The sequence below is a fragment of the Garra rufa genome, chromosome 9 (assembly GCF_049309525.1).
Source record: "Garra rufa chromosome 9, GarRuf1.0, whole genome shotgun sequence".
NCBI classification, from domain to species: domain Eukaryota; kingdom Metazoa; phylum Chordata; class Actinopteri; order Cypriniformes; family Cyprinidae; genus Garra; species Garra rufa.
This window is the reverse complement of record NC_133369.1, coordinates 49,418,245-49,437,739: the sequence shown is the minus strand read 5'-3', so window position 1 is coordinate 49,437,739 and position 19,495 is coordinate 49,418,245.

Below are 19,495 nucleotides of genomic sequence, written 5' to 3'. Positions count from 1 at the left end.
AAATGTCAGAAAACGGCGTTTCAGCACATAACAAACTTGGTTCAGGCAATGCAAGCTGAAACTCTGTCTAAAATTAAAATTGCAGTCTGTGCATGAAAAAAAAACCTATTTTGCAATACAGAGAAACATATCTGAAGGCGTTAGAAGTGTTTTGCATGATTTTTGAAGTTAGAGCCTGAAATGTCAGAAAACAGCGTTTCAGCACTTAACAAACTTGGTTCTGGCAATGCAAGCTGAAACTCGGTCCAAAATTAAAATTGCAGTCTGTGCATGAATAAAACCTATTTTGAAACACAGAGAAACATATCTGAAGGTGTTAGAAGTGTTTTGCATGATTTTTGAAGTTAGAGCCTGAAATGTCAGAAAACGGCGTTGCAGCACATAACAAACTTGGTTCAGGCAATGCAAGCTGAAACTCGGCCCAAAATTAAAATTGCAATCTGTGCATGAATAAAACCTATTTTGCAACACAGAGAAACATATCTGAAGGTGTTAGAAGTGTTTTGCATGATTTTTGAAGTTAGAGCCTGAAATGTCAGAAAACAGCGTTTCAGCACTTAACAAACTTGGTTCTGGCAATGCAAGCTGAAACTCGGTCCAAAATTAAAATTGCAGTCTGTGCATGAATAAAACCTATTTTGAAACACAGAGAAACATATCTGAAGGTGTTAGAAGTGTTTTGCATGATTTTTGAAGTTAGAGCCTGAAATGTCAGAAAACGGCATTTCAGCACATAACAAACTTGATTCAGGCAATGCAAGCTGAAACTAGGCCCAAAATTAAAATTGCAAAATGTGCATGAATAAAACCTATTTTGCAACACAGAGAAACATATCTGAAGGTGTTAGAAGTGTTTTGCATGATTTTTGAAGTTAGAGGCTGAAATGTCAGAAAACGGCGTTTCAGCACATAACAAACTTGGTTCAGGCAATGCAAGCTGAAACTCAGCCCAAAATTAAAATTGCAGTCTGTGCATGAATAAAACCTATTTTGCAACACAGAGAAACATATCTGAAGGTGTTAGAAGTGTTTTGCATGATTTTTGAAGTTAGAGCCTGAAATGTCAGAAAACGGCGTTTCAGCACTTAACAAACTTGGTTCAGGCAATGCAAGCTGAAACTCGGTCCAAAATTAAAATTGCAGTCTGTGCATGAATAAAACCTATTTTGCAATACAGAGAAACATATCTGAAGTTGTTAGAAGTGTTTTGCATGATTTTTGAAGTTAGAGGCTGAAATGTCAGAAAACGGCGTTTCAGCACATAACAAACTTGGTTCAGGCAATGCAAGCTGAAACTCGGCCCAAAATTAAAATTGCAGTCTGTGCATGAATAAAACCTATTTTGCAACACAGAGAAACATATCTGAAGGTGTTAGAAGTGCTTTGCATGATTTTTGAAGTTAGAGCCTGAAATGTCAGAAAACGGCTTTTCAGCACATAACAAACTTGGTTCAGGCAATGCAAGCTGAAACTCTGTCTAAAATTAAAATTGCAGTCTGTGCATGAAAAAAAACCTATTTTGCAATACAGAGAAACATATCTGAAGGCGTTAGAAGTGTTTTGCATGATTTTTGAAGTTAGAGCCTGAAATGTCAGAAAACAGCGTTGCAGCACATAACAAACTTGGTTCAGGCAATGCAAGCTGAAACTCGGCCCAAAATTAAAATTGCAATCTGTGCATGAATAAAACCTATTTTGAAACACAGAGAAACATATCTGAAGGTGTTAGAAGTGTTTTGCATGATTTTTGAAGTTAGAGCCTGAAATGTCAGAAAACGGCGTTGCAGCACATAACAAACTTGGTTCAGGCAATGCAAGCTGAAACTCGGCCCAAAATTAAAATTGCAATCTGTGCATGAATTAAACCTATTTTGCAACACAGAGAAACATATCTGAAGGTGTTAGAAGTGTTTTGCATGATTTTTGAAGTTAGAGCCTGAAATGTCAGAAAACAGCGTTTCAGCACTTAACAAACTTGGTTCTGGCAATGCAAGCTGAAACTCGGTCCAAAATTAAAATTGCAGTCTGTGCATGAATAAAACCTATTTTGAAACACAGAGAAACATATCTGAAGGTGTTAGAAGTGTTTTGCATGATTTTTGAAGTTAAAGCCTGAAATGTCAGAAAACGGCGTTTCAGCACTTAACAAACTTGGTTCTGGCAATGCAAGCTGAAACTTGGTCCAAAATTAAAATTGCAGTCTGTGCATGAATAAAACCTATTTTGCAACACAGAGAAACATATCTGAAGGTGTTAGAAGTGTTTTGCATGATTTTTGAAGTTAGAGCCTGAAATGTCAGAAAACGGCGTTTCAGCACATAACAAACTTGGTTCAGGCAATGCAAGATGAAACTCGGCCCAAAATTAAAATTGCAGTCTGTGCATGAATAAAACCTATTTTGAAACACAGAGAAACATATCTGAAGGTGTTAGAAGTGTTTTGCATGATTTTTGAAGTTAAAGCCTGAAATGTCAGAAAACGGCGTTTCAGCACTTAACAAACTTGGTTCTGGCAATGCAAGCTGAAACTCGGTCCAAAATTAAAATTGCAGTCTGTGCATGAATAAAACCTATTTTGCAACACAGAGAAACATATCTGAAGGTGTTAGAAGTGTTTTGCATGATTTTTGAAGTTAGAGCCTGAAATGTCAGAAAACAGCGTTTCAGCACTTAACAAACTTGGTTCTGGCAATGCAAGCTGAAACTCGGCCCAAAATTAAAATTGCAGTCTGTGCATGAATGAAACGTATTTTGCAACACACAGAAACATATCTGAAGGTGTTAGAAGTGTTTTTCATGATTTTTGAAGTTAGAGCCTGAAATGTCAGAAAACGGCGTTTCAGCACATAACAAACTTGGTTCACGCAATGCAAGCTGAAACTCGGCCCAAAATTAAAATTGCAGTCTGTGCATGAATAAAACCTATTTTGAAACACAGAGAAACATATCTGAAGGTGTTAGAAGTGTTTTGCATGATTTTTGAAGTTAGAGCCTGAAATGTCAGAAAACGGCGTTTCAGCACATAACAAACTTGGTTCAGGCAATGCAAGCTGAAACTCGGCCCCAAATTAAAATTGCAGTCTGTGCATGAATAAAACCTATTGTGCAACACAGAGAAACATATCTGAAGGTGTTAGAAGTGTTTTGCATGATTTTTGAAGTTGCAGCCTGAAATGTCAGAAAACAGCCTTTCAACGCAGAACAAACTTGGTTCAGGCAATGCAAGCTGAAACTCGGTCTAAAATTAAAATTGCAGTCTGTGCATGAATAAAACCTATTTTGCAACACAGAGAAACATATCTGAAGGTGTTAGAAGTGTTTTGCATGATTTTTGAAGTTAGAGCCTGAAATGTCAGAAAACGGCTTTTCAGCACATAACAAACTTGGTTCAGGCAATGCAAGCTGAAACTCTGTCTAAAATTAAAATTGCAGTCTGTGCATGAATAAAACCTATTTTGCAATACAGAGAAACATATCTGAAGGTGTTAGAAGTGTTTTGCATGATTTTTTAAGTTAGAGCATGAAATGTCAGAAAACAGCGTTTCAGCACTTCACAAACTTGGTTCTGGCAATGCAAGCTGAAACTCTGTCTAAAATTAAAATTGCAGTCTGTGCATGAAAAAAAACCTATTTTGCAATACAGAGAAACATATCTGAAGGCGTTAGAAGTGTTTTGCATGATTTTTGAAGTTAGAACCTGAAATGTCAGAAAACAGCGTTTCAGCACTTAACAAACTTGGTTCTGGCAATGCAAGCTGAAACTCGGTCCAAAATTAAAATTGCAGTCTGTGCATGAATAAAACCTATTTTGAAACACAGAGAAACATATCTGAAGGTGTTAGAAGTGTTTTGCATGATTTTTGAAGTTAGAGCCTGAAATGTCAGAAAACGGCTTTTCAGCACATAACAAACTTGGTTCAGGCAATGCAAGCTGAAACTCGGTCCAAAATTAAAATTGCAGTCTGTGCATGAATAAAACCTATTTTGCAACACAGAGAAACATATCTGAAGGTGTTAGAAGTGTTTTGCATGATTTTTGAAGTTAGAGCCTGAAATGTCAGAAAACGGCGTTGCAGCACATAACAAACTTGGTTCAGGCAATGCAAGCTGAAACTCGGCCCAAAATTAAAATTGCAATCTGTGCATGAATAAAACCTATTTTGCAACACAGAGAAACATATCTGAAGGTGTTAGAAGTGTTTTGCATGATTTTTGAAGTTAGAGCCTGAAATGTCAGAAAACAGCGTTTCAGCACTTAACAAACTTGGTTCTGGCAATGCAAGCTGAAACTCGGTCCAAAATTAAAATTGCAGTCTGTGCATGAATAAAACCTATTTTGAAACACAGAGAAACATATCTGAAGGTGTTAGAAGTGTTTTGCATGATTTTTGAAGTTAAAGCCTGAAATGTCAGAAAACGGCGTTTCAGCACTTAACAAACTTGGTTTTGGCAATGCAAGCTGAAACTTGGTCCAAAATTAAAATTGCAGTCTGTGCATGAATAAAACCTATTTTGCAACACAGAGAAACATATCTGAAGGTGTTAGAAGTGTTTTGCATGATTTTTGAAGTTAGAGCCTGAAATGTCAGAAAACGGCGTTTCAGCACATAACAAACTTGGTTCAGGCAATGCAAGCTGAAACTCGGCCCAAAATTAAAATTGCAGTCTGTGCATGAATAAAACCTATTTTGAAACACAGAGAAACATATCTGAAGGTGTTAGAAGTGTTTTGCATCATTTTTGAAGTTAAAGCCTGAAATGTCAGAAAACGGCGTTTCAGCCCTTAACAAACTTGGTTCTGGCAATGCAAGCTGAAACTTGGTCCAAAATTAAAATTGCAGTCTGTGCATGAATAAAACCTATTTTGCAACACAGAGAAACATATCTGAAGGTGTTAGAAGTGTTTTGCATGATTTTTGAAGTTAGAGCCTGAAATGTCAGAAAACAGCGTTTCAGCACTTAACAAACTTGGTTCTGGCAATGCAAGCTGAAACTCGGTCCAAAATTAAAATTGCAGTCTGTGCATGAATAAAACCTATTTTGAAACACAGAGAAACATATCTGAAGGTGTTAGAAGTGTTTTGCATGATTTTTGAAGTTAAAGCCTGAAATGTCAGAAAACGGCGTTTCAGCACTTAACAAACTTGGTTCTGGCAATGCAAGCTGAAACTTGGTCCAAAATTAAAATTGCAGTCTGTGCATGAATAAAACCTATTTTGCAACACAGAGAAACATATCTGAAGGTGTTAGAAGTGTTTTGCATGATTTTTGAAGTTAGAGCCTGAAATGTCAGAAAACGGCGTTTCAGCACATAACAAACTTGGTTCAGGCAATGCCAGCTGAAACTCGGCCCAAAATTAAAATTGCAGTCTGTGCATGAATAAAACCTATTTTGCAACACAGAGAAACATATCTGAAGGTGTTAGAAGAGTTTTGCATGATTTTTGAAGTTGCAGCCTGAAATGTCAGAAAACAGCCTTTCAACGCAGAACAAACTTGGTTAAGGCAATGCAAGCTGAAACTCGGCCCAAAAGTAAAATTGCAGTCTGTGCATGAATAAAACCTATTTTGCAACACAGAGAAACATATCTGAAGGTGTTAGAAGTGTTTTGCATGATTTTTGTAGTTAGAGTCTGAAATGTCAGAAAACGGCGTTTCAGCACTTAACAAACTTGGTTCTCGCAATGCAAGCTGAAACTTGGTCCAAAATTAAAATTGCAGTCTGTGCATGAATAAAACCTATTTTGCAACACAGAGAAACATATCTGAAGGTGTTAAAAGTGTTTTGCATGATTTTTGAAGTTAGAGCCTGAAATGTCAGAAAACGGCGTTTCAGCACATAACAAACTTGGTTCAGGCAATGCAAGCTGAAACTCGGTCCAAAATTAAAATTGCAGTCTGTGCATGAATGAAACGTATTTTGCAACACACAGAAACATATCTGAAGGTGTTAGAAGTGTTTTGCATGATTTTTGAAGTTAGAGCCTGAAATGTCAGAAAACGGCATTTCAGCACATAACAAACTTGGTTCAGGCAATGCAAGCTGAAACTAGGCCCAAAATTAAAATTGCAAAATGTGCATGAATAAAACCTATTTTGCAACACAGAGAAACATATCTGAAGGTGTTAGAAGTGATTTGCATGATTTTTGAAGTTAGAGGCTGAAATGTCAGAAAACGGCGTTTCAGCACATAACAAACTTGGTTCAGGCAATGCATGCTGAAACTCAGCCCAAAATTAAAATTGCAGTCTGTGCATGAATAAAACCTATTTTGCAACACAGAGAAACATATCTGAAGGTGTTAGAAGTGTTTTGCATGATTTTTGAAGTTGGAGCCTGAAATGTCAGAAAACAGCCTTTCAACGCAGAACAAACTTGGTTCAGGCAATGCAAGCTGAAACTCGGTCTAAAGTTAAAATTGCAGTCTGTGCATGAATAAAACCTATTTTGCAATACAGAGAAACATATCTGAAGGTGTTAGAAGTGTTTTGCATGATTTTTGAAGTTAGAGCCTGAAATGTCAGAAAACGGCGTTTCAGCACTTAACAAACTTGGTTCAGGCAATGCAAGCTGAAACTCGGTCCAAAATTAAAATTGCAGTCTGTGCATGAATAAAACCTATTTTGCAACACAGAGAAACATATCTGAAGGTGTTAGAAGTGTTTTGCATGATTTTTGAAGTTAGAGCCTGAAATGTCAGAAAACGGCGTTTCAGCACTTAACAAACTTGGTTCTCGCAATGCAAGCTGAAACTTGGTCCAAAATTAAAATTGCAGTCTGTGCATGAATAAAACCTATTTTGCAACACAGAGAAACATATCTGAAGGTGTTAAAAGTGTTTTGCATGATTTTTGAAGTTAGAGCCTGAAATGTCAGAAAACGGCGTTTCAGCACATAACAAACTTGGTTCAGGCAATGCAAGCTGAATCTCGGTCCAAAATTAAAATTGCAGTCTGTGCATGAATGAAACGTATTTTGCAACACACTGAAACATATCTGAAGGTGTTAGAAGTGTTTTGCATGATTTTTGAAGTTAGAGCCTGAAATGTCAGAAAACGGCATTTCAGCACATAACAAACTTGGTTCAGGCAATGCAAGCTGAAACTAGGCCCAAAATTAAAATTGCAAAATGTGCATGAATAAAACCTATTTTGCAACCCAGAGAAACATATCTGAAGGTGTTAGAAGTGTTTTGCATGATTTTTGAAGTTAGAGGCTGAAATGTCAGAAAACGGTGTTTCAGCACATAACAAACTTGGTTCAGGCAATGCAAGCTGAAACTCGGTCTAAAATTAAAATTGCAGTCTGTGCATGAATAAAACCTATTTTGCAATACAGAGAAACATATCTGAAGGTGTTAGAAGTGTTTTGCATGATTTTTGAAGTTAGAGCCTGAAATGTCAGAAAACGGCGTTTCAGCACTTAACAAACTTGGTTCTCGCAATGCAAGCTGAAACTTGGTCCAAAATTAAAATTGCAGTCTGTGCATGAATAAAACCTATTTTGCAACACAGAGAAACATATCTGAAGGTGTTAAAAGTGTTTTGCATGATTTTTGAAGTTAGAGCCTGAAATGTCAGAAAACGGCGTTTCAGCACATAACAAACTTGGTTCAGGCAATGCAAGCTGAAACTCGGTCCAAAATTAAAATTGCAGTCTGTGCATGAATGAAACGTATTTTGCAACACACAGAAACATATCTGAAGGTGTTAGAAGTGTTTTGCATGATTTTTGAAGTTAGAGCCTGAAATGTCAGAAAACGGCATTTCAGCACATAACAAACTTGGTTCAGGCAATGCAAGCTGAAACTAGGCCCAAAATTAAAATTGCAAAATGTGCATGAATAAAACCTATTTTGCAACACAGAGAAACATATCTGAAGGTGTTAGAAGTGTTTTGCATGATTTTTGAAGTTAGAGGCTGAAATGTCAGAAAACGGCGTTTCAGCACATAACAAACTTGGTTCAGGCAATGCAAGCTGAAACTCAGCCCAAAATTAAAATTGCAGTCTGTGCATGAATAAAACCTATTTTGCAACACAGAGAAACATATCTGAAGGTGTTAGAAGTGTTTTGCATGATTTTTGAAGTTGGAGCCTGAAATGTCAGAAAACAGCCTTTCAAGGCAGAACAAACTTGGTTCAGGCAATGCAAGCTGAAACTCGGTCTAAAATTAAAATTGCAGTCTGTGCATGAATAAAACCTATTTTGCAATACAGAGAAACATATCTGAAGGTGTTAGAAGTGTTTTGCATGATTTTTGAAGTTAGAGCCTGAAATGTCAGAAAACGGCGTTTCAGCACTTAACAAACTTGGTTCTCGCAATGCAAGCTGAAACTTGGTCCAAAATTAAAATTGCAGTCTGTGCATGAATAAAACCTATTTTGCAACACAGAGAAACATATCTGAAGGTGTTAAAAGTGTTTTGCATGATTTTTGAAGTTAGAGCCTGAAATGTCAGAAAACGGCGTTTAAGCACATAACAAACTTGGTTCAGGCAATGCAAGCTGAATCTCGGTCCAAAATTAAAATTGCAGTCTGTGCATGAATGAAACGTATTTTGCAACACACTGAAACATATCTGAAGGTGTTAGAAGTGTTTTGCATGATTTTTGAAGTTAGAGCCTGAAATGTCAGAAAACGGCATTTCAGCACATAACAAACTTGGTTCAGGCAATGCAAGCTGAAACTAGGCCCAAAATTAAAATTGCAAAATGTGCATGAATAAAACCTATTTTGCAACACAGAGAAACATATCTGAAGGTGTTAGAAGTGTTTTGCATGATTTTTGAAGTTAGAGGCTGAAATGTCAGAAAACGGCGTTTCAGCACATAACAAACTTGGTTCAGGCAATGCAAGCTAAAACTAGGCCCAAAATTAAAATTGCAAAATGTGCATGAATAAAACCTATTTTGCAACACAGAGAAACATATCTGAAGGTGTTAGAAGTGTTTTGCATGATTTTTGAAGTTAGAGGCTGAAATGTCAGAAAACGGCGTTTCAGCACATAACAAACTTGGTTCAGGCAATGCCAGCTGAAACTCGGCCCAAAATTAAAATTGCAGTCTGTGCATGAATAAAACCTATTTTGCAACACAGAGAAACATATCTGAAGGTGTTAGAAGAGTTTTGCATGATTTTTGAAGTTGCAGCCTGAAATGTCAGAAAACAGCCTTTCAACGCAGAACAAACTTGGTTAAGGCAATGCAAGCTGAAACTCGGCCCAAAAGTAAAATTGCAGTCTGTGCATGAATAAAACCTATTTTGCAACACAGAGAAACATATCTGAAGGTGTTAGAAGTGTTTTGCATGATTTTTGAAGTTAGAGTCTGAAATGTCAGAAAACGGCGTTTCAGCACTTAACAAACTTGGTTCTCGCAATGCAAGCTGAAACTTGGTCCAAAATTAAAATTGCAGTCTGTGCATGAATAAAACCTATTTTGCAACACAGAGAAACATATCTGAAGGTGTTAAAAGTGTTTTGCATGATTTTTGAAGTTAGAGCCTGAAATGTCAGAAAACGGCGTTTCAGCACATAACAAACTTGGTTCAGGCAATGCAAGCTGAAACTCGGTCCAAAATTAAAATTGCAGTCTGTGCATGAATGAAACGTATTTTGCAACACACAGAAACATATCTGAAGGTGTTAGAAGTGTTTTGCATGATTTTTGAAGTTAGAGCCTGAAATGTCAGAAAACGGCATTTCAGCACATAACAAACTTGGTTCAGGCAATGCAAGCTGAAACTAGGCCCAAAATTAAAATTGCAAAATGTGCATGAATAAAACCTATTTTGCAACACAGAGAAACATATCTGAAGGTGTTAGAAGTGATTTGCATGATTTTTGAAGTTAGAGGCTGAAATGTCAGAAAACGGCGTTTCAGCACATAACAAACTTGGTTCAGGCAATGCATGCTGAAACTCAGCCCAAAATTAAAATTGCAGTCTGTGCATGAATAAAACCTATTTTGCAACACAGAGAAACATATCTGAAGGTGTTAGAAGTGTTTTGCATGATTTTTGAAGTTGGAGCCTGAAATGTCAGAAAACAGCCTTTCAACGCAGAACAAACTTGGTTCAGGCAATGCAAGCTGAAACTCGGTCTAAAGTTAAAATTGCAGTCTGTGCATGAATAAAACCTATTTTGCAATACAGAGAAACATATCTGAAGGTGTTAGAAGTGTTTTGCATGATTTTTGAAGTTAGAGCCTGAAATGTCAGAAAACGGCGTTTCAGCACTTAACAAACTTGGTTCAGGCAATGCAAGCTGAAACTCGGTCCAAAATTAAAATTGCAGTCTGTGCATGAATAAAACCTATTTTGCAACACAGAGAAACATATCTGAAGGTGTTAGAAGTGTTTTGCATGATTTTTGAAGTTAGAGCCTGAAATGTCAGAAAACGGCGTTTCAGCACTTAACAAACTTGGTTCTCGCAATGCAAGCTGAAACTTGGTCCAAAATTAAAATTGCAGTCTGTGCATGAATAAAACCTATTTTGCAACACAGAGAAACATATCTGAAGGTGTTAAAAGTGTTTTGCATGATTTTTGAAGTTAGAGCCTGAAATGTCAGAAAACGGCGTTTCAGCACATAACAAACTTGGTTCAGGCAATGCAAGCTGAATCTCGGTCCAAAATTAAAATTGCAGTCTGTGCATGAATGAAACGTATTTTGCAACACACTGAAACATATCTGAAGGTGTTAGAAGTGTTTTGCATGATTTTTGAAGTTAGAGCCTGAAATGTCAGAAAACGGCATTTCAGCACATAACAAACTTGGTTCAGGCAATGCAAGCTGAAACTAGGCCCAAAATTAAAATTGCAAAATGTGCATGAATAAAACCTATTTTGCAACCCAGAGAAACATATCTGAAGGTGTTAGAAGTGTTTTGCATGATTTTTGAAGTTAGAGGCTGAAATGTCAGAAAACGGTGTTTCAGCACATAACAAACTTGGTTCAGGCAATGCAAGCTGAAACTCGGTCTAAAATTAAAATTGCAGTCTGTGCATGAATAAAACCTATTTTGCAATACAGAGAAACATATCTGAAGGTGTTAGAAGTGTTTTGCATGATTTTTGAAGTTAGAGCCTGAAATGTCAGAAAACGGCGTTTCAGCACTTAACAAACTTGGTTCTCGCAATGCAAGCTGAAACTTGGTCCAAAATTAAAATTGCAGTCTGTGCATGAATAAAACCTATTTTGCAACACAGAGAAACATATCTGAAGGTGTTAAAAGTGTTTTGCATGATTTTTGAAGTTAGAGCCTGAAATGTCAGAAAACGGCGTTTCAGCACATAACAAACTTGGTTCAGGCAATGCAAGCTGAAACTCGGTCCAAAATTAAAATTGCAGTCTGTGCATGAATGAAACGTATTTTGCAACACACAGAAACATATCTGAAGGTGTTAGAAGTGTTTTGCATGATTTTTGAAGTTAGAGCCTGAAATGTCAGAAAACGGCATTTCAGCACATAACAAACTTGGTTCAGGCAATGCAAGCTGAAACTAGGCCCAAAATTAAAATTGCAAAATGTGCATGAATAAAACCTATTTTGCAACACAGAGAAACATATCTGAAGGTGTTAGAAGTGTTTTGCATGATTTTTGAAGTTAGAGGCTGAAATGTCAGAAAACGGCGTTTCAGCACATAACAAACTTGGTTCAGGCAATGCAAGCTGAAACTCAGCCCAAAATTAAAATTGCAGTCTGTGCATGAATAAAACCTATTTTGCAACACAGAGAAACATATCTGAAGGTGTTAGAAGTGTTTTGCATGATTTTTGAAGTTGGAGCCTGAAATGTCAGAAAACAGCCTTTCAAGGCAGAACAAACTTGGTTCAGGCAATGCAAGCTGAAACTCGGTCTAAAATTAAAATTGCAGTCTGTGCATGAATAAAACCTATTTTGCAATACAGAGAAACATATCTGAAGGTGTTAGAAGTGTTTTGCATGATTTTTGAAGTTAGAGCCTGAAATGTCAGAAAACGGCGTTTCAGCACTTAACAAACTTGGTTCTCGCAATGCAAGCTGAAACTTGGTCCAAAATTAAAATTGCAGTCTGTGCATGAATAAAACCTATTTTGCAACACAGAGAAACATATCTGAAGGTGTTAAAAGTGTTTTGCATGATTTTTGAAGTTAGAGCCTGAAATGTCAGAAAACGGCGTTTAAGCACATAACAAACTTGGTTCAGGCAATGCAAGCTGAATCTCGGTCCAAAATTAAAATTGCAGTCTGTGCATGAATGAAACGTATTTTGCAACACACTGAAACATATCTGAAGGTGTTAGAAGTGTTTTGCATGATTTTTGAAGTTAGAGCCTGAAATGTCAGAAAACGGCATTTCAGCACATAACAAACTTGGTTCAGGCAATGCAAGCTGAAACTAGGCCCAAAATTAAAATTGCAAAATGTGCATGAATAAAACCTATTTTGCAACACAGAGAAACATATCTGAAGGTGTTAGAAGTGTTTTGCATGATTTTTGAAGTTAGAGGCTGAAATGTCAGAAAACGGCGTTTCAGCACATAACAAACTTGGTTCAGGCAATGCAAGCTAAAACTAGGCCCAAAATTAAAATTGCAAAATGTGCATGAATAAAACCTATTTTGCAACACAGAGAAACATATCTGAAGGTGTTAGAAGTGTTTTGCATGATTTTTGAAGTTAGAGGCTGAAATGTCAGAAAACGGCGTTTCAGCACATAACAAACTTGGTTCAGGCAATGCAAGCTGAAACTCAGCCCAAAATTAAAATTGCAGTCTGTGCATGAATAAAACCTATTTTGCAACACAGAGAAACATATCTGAAGGTGTTAGAAGTGTTTTGCATGATTTTTGAAGTTGGATCCTGAAATGTCAGAAAACAGCCTTTCAACGCAGAACAAACTTGGTTCAGGCAATGCAAGCTGAAACTCGGTCTAAAATTAAAATTGCAGTCTGTGCATGAATAAAACCTATTTTGCAATACAGAGAAACATATCTGAAGGTGTTAGAAGTGTTTTGCATGATTTTTGAAGTTAGAGCCTGAAATGTCAGAAAACGGCGTTTCAGCACTTAACAAACTTGGTTCAGGCAATGCAAGCTGAAACTCGGTCCAAAATTAAAATTGCAGTCTGTGCATGAATAAAACCTATTTTGAAACACAGAGAAACATATCTGAAGATGTTAGAAGTGTTTTGCATGATTTTTGAAGTTAAAGCCTGAAATGTCAGAAAACGGCGTTTCAGCACTTAACAAACTTGGTTCTGGCAATGCAAGCTGAAACTTGGTCCAAAATTAAAATTGCAGTCTGTGCATGAATAAAACCTATTTTGCAACACAGAGAAACATATCTGAAGGTGTTAGAAGTGTTTTGCATGATTTTTGAAGTTAGAGCCTGAAATGTCAGAAAACGGCGTTGCAGCACATAACAAACTTGGTTCAGGCAATGCAAGCTGAAACTCGGTCCAAAACTAAAATTGCAGTCTGTGCATGAATAAAACCTATTTTGAAACACAGAGAAACATATCTGAAGGTGTTAGAAGTGTTTTGCATGATTTTTGAAGTTAAAGCCTGAAATGTCAGAAAACGGCGTTTCAGCACTTAACAAACTTGGTTCTGGCAATGCAAGCTGAAACTTGGTCCAAAATTAAAATTGCAGTCTGTGCATGAATAAAACCTATTTTGCAACACAGAGAAACATATCTGAAGGTGTTAGAAGTGTTTTGCATGATTTTTGAAGTTAGAGCCTGAAATGTCAGAAAACGGCGTTTCAGCACATAACAAACTTGGTTCAGGCAATGCAAGCTGAAACTCGGCCCAAAATTAAAATTGCAGTCTGTGCATGAATAAAACCTATTTTGCAACACAGAGAAACATATCTGAAGGTGTTAGAAGTGTTTTGCATGATTTTTGAAGTTGCAGCCTGAAATGTCAGAAAACAGCCTTTCAACGCAGAACAAACTTGGTTAAGGCAATGCAAGCTGAAACTCGGCCCAAAAGTAAAATTGCAGTCTGTGCATGAATAAAAATTATTTTGCAACACAGAGAAACATATCTGAAGGTGTTAGAAGTGTTTTGCATGATTTTTGAAGTTACAGCCTGAAATGTCAGAAAACGGCGTTTCAGCACTTAACAAACTTGGTTCAGGCAATGCAAGCTGAAACTAGGCCCAAAATTAAAATTGCAAAATGTGCATGAATAAAACCTATTTTGCAACACAGAGAAACATATCTGAAGGTGTTAGAAGTGTTTTGCATGATTTTTGAAGTTAGAGGCTGAAATGTCAGAAAACGGCGTTTCAGCACATAACAAACTTGGTTCAGGCAATGCAAGCTAAAACTAGGCCCAAAATTAAAATTGCAAAATGTGCATGAATAAAACCTATTTTGCAACACAGAGAAACATATCTGAAGGTGTTAGAAGTGTTTTGCATGATTTTTGAAGTTAGAGGCTGAAATGTCAGAAAACGGCGTTTCAGCACATAACAAACTTGGTTCAGGCAATGCAAGCTGAAACTCAGCCCAAAATTAAAATTGCAGTCTGTGCATGAATAAAACCTATTTTGCAACACAGAGAAACATATCTGAAGGTGTTAGAAGTGTTTTGCATGATTTTTGAAGTTGGATCCTGAAATGTCAGAAAACAGCCTTTCAACGCAGAACAAACTTGGTTCAGGCAATGCAAGCTGAAACTCGGTCTAAAATTAAAATTGCAGTCTGTGCATGAATAAAACCTATTTTGCAATACAGAGAAACATATCTGAAGGTGTTAGAAGTGTTTTGCATGATTTTTGAAGTTAGAGCCTGAAATGTCAGAAAACGGCGTTTCAGCACTTAACAAACTTGGTTCAGGCAATGCAAGCTGAAACTCGGTCCAAAATTAAAATTGCAGTCTGTGCATGAATAAAACCTATTTTGAAACACAGAGAAACATATCTGAAGATGTTAGAAGTGTTTTGCATGATTTTTGAAGTTAAAGCCTGAAATGTCAGAAAACGGCGTTTCAGCACTTAACAAACTTGGTTCTGGCAATGCAAGCTGAAACTTGGTCCAAAATTAAAATTGCAGTCTGTGCATGAATAAAACCTATTTTGCAACACAGAGAAACATATCTGAAGGTGTTAGAAGTGTTTTGCATGATTTTTGAAGTTAGAGCCTGAAATGTCAGAAAACGGCGTTTCAGCACATAACAAACTTGGTTCAGGCAATGCAAGCTGAAACTCGGCCCAAAATTAAAATTGCAGTCTGTGCATGAATAAAACCTATTTTGCAACACAGAGAAACATATCTGAAGGTGTTAGAAGTGTTTTGCATGATTTTTGAAGTTGCAGCCTGAAATGTCAGAAAACAGCCTTTCAACGCAGAACAAACTTGGTTAAGGCAATGCAAGCTGAAACTCGGCCCAAAAGTAAAATTGCAGTCTGTGCATGAATAAAACCTATTTTGCAACACAGAGAAACATATCTGAAGGTGTTAGAAGTGTTTTGCATGATTTTTGAAGTTAGAGCCTGAAATGTCAGAAAACGGCGTTTCAGCACTTAACAAACTTGGTTCTCGCAATGCAAGCTGAAACTTGGTCCAAAATTAAAATTGCAGTCTGTGCATGAATAAAACCTATTTTGCAACACAGAGAAACATATCTGAAGGTGTTAAAAGTGTTTTGCATGATTTTTGAAGTTAGAGCCTGAAATGTCAGAAAACGGCGTTTCAGCACATAACAAACTTGGTTCAGGCAATGCAAGCTGAAACTCGGTCCAAAATTAAAATTGCAGTCTGTGCATGAATGAAACGTATTTTGCAACACACAGAAACATATCTGAAGGTGTTAGAAGTGTTTTGCATGATTTTTGAAGTTAGAGCCTGAAATGTCAGAAAACGGCATTTCAGCACATAACAAACTTGGTTCAGGCAATGCAAGCTGAAACTAGGCCCAAAATTAAAATTGCAAAATGTGCATGAATAAAACCTATTTTGCAACACAGAGAAACATATCTGAAGGTGTTAGAAGTGTTTTGCATGATTTTTGAAGTTAGAGCCTGAAATGTCAGAAAACGGCGTTTCAGCACATAACAAACTTGGTTCTGGCAATGCAAGCTGACACTTGGTCCAAAATTAAAATTGCAGTCTGTGCATGAATGAAACGTATTTTGCAACACACAGAAACATATCTGAAGGTGTTAGAAGTGTTTTGCATGATTTTTGAAGTTAGAGCCTGAAATGTCAGAAAACGGCGTTTCAGCACATAACAAACTTGGTTCAGGCAATGCAAGCTGAAACTAGGCCCAAAATTAAAATTGCAAAATGTGCATGAATAAAACCTATTTTGCAACACAGAGAAACATATCTGAAGGTGTTAGAAGTGTTTTGCATGATTTTTGAAGTTAGAGGCTGAAATGTCAGAAAACGGCGTTTCAGCACATAACAAACTTGGTTCAGGCAATGCAAGCTGAAACTCAGCCCAAAATTAAAATTGCAGTCTGTGCATGAATAAAATCTATTTTGCAACACAGAGAAACATATCTGAAGGTGTTAGAAGTGTTTTGCATGATTTTTGAAGTTGGAGCCTGAAATGTCAGAAAACAGCCTTTCAACGCAGAACAAACTTGGTTCAGGCAATGCAAGCTGAAACTCGGTCTAAAATTAAAATTGCAGTCTGTGCATGAATAAAACCTATTTTGCAATACAGAGAAACATATCTGAAGGTGTTAGAAGTGTTTTGCATGATTTTTGAAGTTAGAGCCTGAAATGTCAGAAAACGGCGTTTCAGCACTTAACAAACTTGGTTCTGGCAATGCAAGCTGAAACTTGGTCCAAAATTAAAATTGCAGTCTGTGCATGAATAAAACCTATTTTGCAACACAGAGAAACATATCTGAAGGTGTTAGAAGTGTTTTGCATGATTTTTGAAGTTAGAGCCTGAAATGTCAGAAAACGGCGTTTCAGCACTTAACAAACTTGGTTCAGGCAATGCAAGCTGAAACTCGGCCCAAAATTAAAATTGCAGTCTGTGCATGAATAAAACCTATTTTGCAACACAGAGAAACATATCTGAAGGTGTTAGAAGTGCTTTGCATGATTTTTGAAGTTAGAGCCTGAAATGTCAGAAAACGGCTTTTCAGCACATAACAAACTTGGTTCAGGCAATGCAAGCTGAAACTCTGTCTAAAATTAAAATTGCAGTCTGTGCATGAAAAAAAACCTATTTTGCAATACAGAGAAACATATCTGAAGGCGTTAGAAGTGTTTTGCATGATTTTTGAAGTTAGAGCCTGAAATGTCAGAAAACAGCGTTTCAGCACTTAACAAACTTGGTTCTGGCAATGCAAGCTGAAACTCGGTCCAAAATTAAAATTGCAGTCTGTGCATGAATAAAACCTATTTTGAAACACAGAGAAACATATCTGAAGGTGTTAGAAGTGTTTTGCATGATTTTTGAAGTTAGAGCCTGAAATGTCAGAAAACGGCGTTGCAGCACATAACAAACTTGGTTCAGGCAATGCAAGCTGAAACTCGGCCCAAAATTAAAATTGCAATCTGTGCATGAATAAAACCTATTTTGAAACACAGAGAAACATATCTGAAGGTGTTAGAAGTGTTTTGCATGATTTTTGAAGTTGCAGCCTGAAATGTCAGAAAACAGCCTTTCAACGCAGAACAAACTTGGTTCAGGCAATGCAAGCTGAAACTCGGTCTAAAATTAAAATTGCAGTCTGTGCATGAATAAAACCTATTTTGCAACACAGAGAAACATATCTGAAGGTGTTAGAAGTGTTTTGCATGATTTTTGAAGTTAGAGCCTGAAATGTCAGAAAACGGCTTTTCAGCACATAACAAACTTGGTTCAGGCAATGCAAGCTGAAACTCTGTCTAAAATTAAAATTGCAGTCTGTGCATGAATAAAACCTATTTTGCAATACAGAGAAACATATCTGAAGGTGTTAGAAGTGTTTTGCATGATTTTTTAAGTTAGAGCATGAAATGTCAGAAAACAGCGTTTCAGCACTTCACAAACTTGGTTCTGGCAATGCAAGCTGAAACTCTGTCTAAAATTAAAATTGCAGTCTGTGCATGAAAAAAAACCTATTTTGCAATACAGAGAAACATATCTGAAGGCGTTAGAAGTGTTTTGCATGATTTTTGAAGTTAGAGCCTGAAATGTCAGAAAACGGCGTTTCAGCACTTAACAAACTTGGTTCAGGCAATGCAAGCTGAAACTCGGCCCAAAATTAAAATTGCAGTCTGTGCATGAATAAAACCTATTTTGAAACACAGAGAAACATATCTGAAGATGTTAGAAGTGTTTTGCATGATTTTTGAAGTTAAAGCCTGAAATGTCAGAAAACGGCGTTTCAGCACTTAACAAACTTGGTTCTGGCAATGCAAGCTGAAACTTGGTCCAAAATTAAAATTGCAGTCTGTGCATGAATAAAACCTATTTTGCAACACAGAGAAACATATCTGAAGGTGTTAGAAGTGTTTTGCATGATTTTTGAAGTTAGAGCCTGAAATGTCAGAAAACAGCGTTTCAGCACTTAACAAACTTTGTTCTGGCAATGCAAGCTGAAACTCGGTCCAAAACTAAAATTGCAGTCTGTGCATGAATAAAACCTATTTTGAAACACAGAGAAACATATCTGAAGGTGTTAGAAGTGTTTTGCATGATTTTTGAAGTTAAAGCCTGAAATGTCAGAAAACGGCGTTTCAGCACTTAACAAACTTGGTTCTGGCAATGCAAGCTGAAACTTGGTCCAAAATTAAAATTGCAGTCTGTGCATGAATAAAACCTATTTTGCAACACAGAGAAACATATCTGAAGGTGTTAGAAGTGTTTTGCATGATTTTTGAAGTTAGAGCCTGAAATGTCAGAAAACGGCGTTTCAGCACATAACAAACTTGGTTCAGGCAATGCAAGCTGAAACTCGGCCCAAAATTAAAATTGCAGTCTGTGCATGAATAAAACCTATTTTGCAACACAGAGAAACATATCTGAAGGTGTTAGAAGTGTTTTGCATGATTTTTGAAGTTGCAGCCTGAAATGTCAGAAAACAGCCTTTCAACGCAGAACAAACTTGGTTAAGGCAATGCAAGCTGAAACTCGGCCCAAAAGTAAAATTGCAGTCTGTGCATGAATAAAAATTATTTTGCAACACAGAGAAACATATCTGAAGGTGTTAGAAGTGTTTTGCATGATTTTTGAAGTTACAGCCTGAAATGTCAGAAAACGGCGTTTCAGCACTTAACAAACTTGGTTCTCGCAATGCAAGCTGAAACTTGGTCCAAAATTAAAATTGCAGTCTGTGCATGAATAAAACCTATTTTGCAACACAGAGAAACATATCTGAAGGTGTTAAAAGTGTTTTGCATGATTTTTGAAGTTAGAGCCTGAAATGTCAGAAAACGGCGTTTCAGCACATAACAAACTTGGTTCAGGCAATGCAAGCTGAAACTCGGTCCAAAATTAAAATTGCAGTCTGTGCATGAATGAAACGTATTTTGCAACACACAGAAACATAT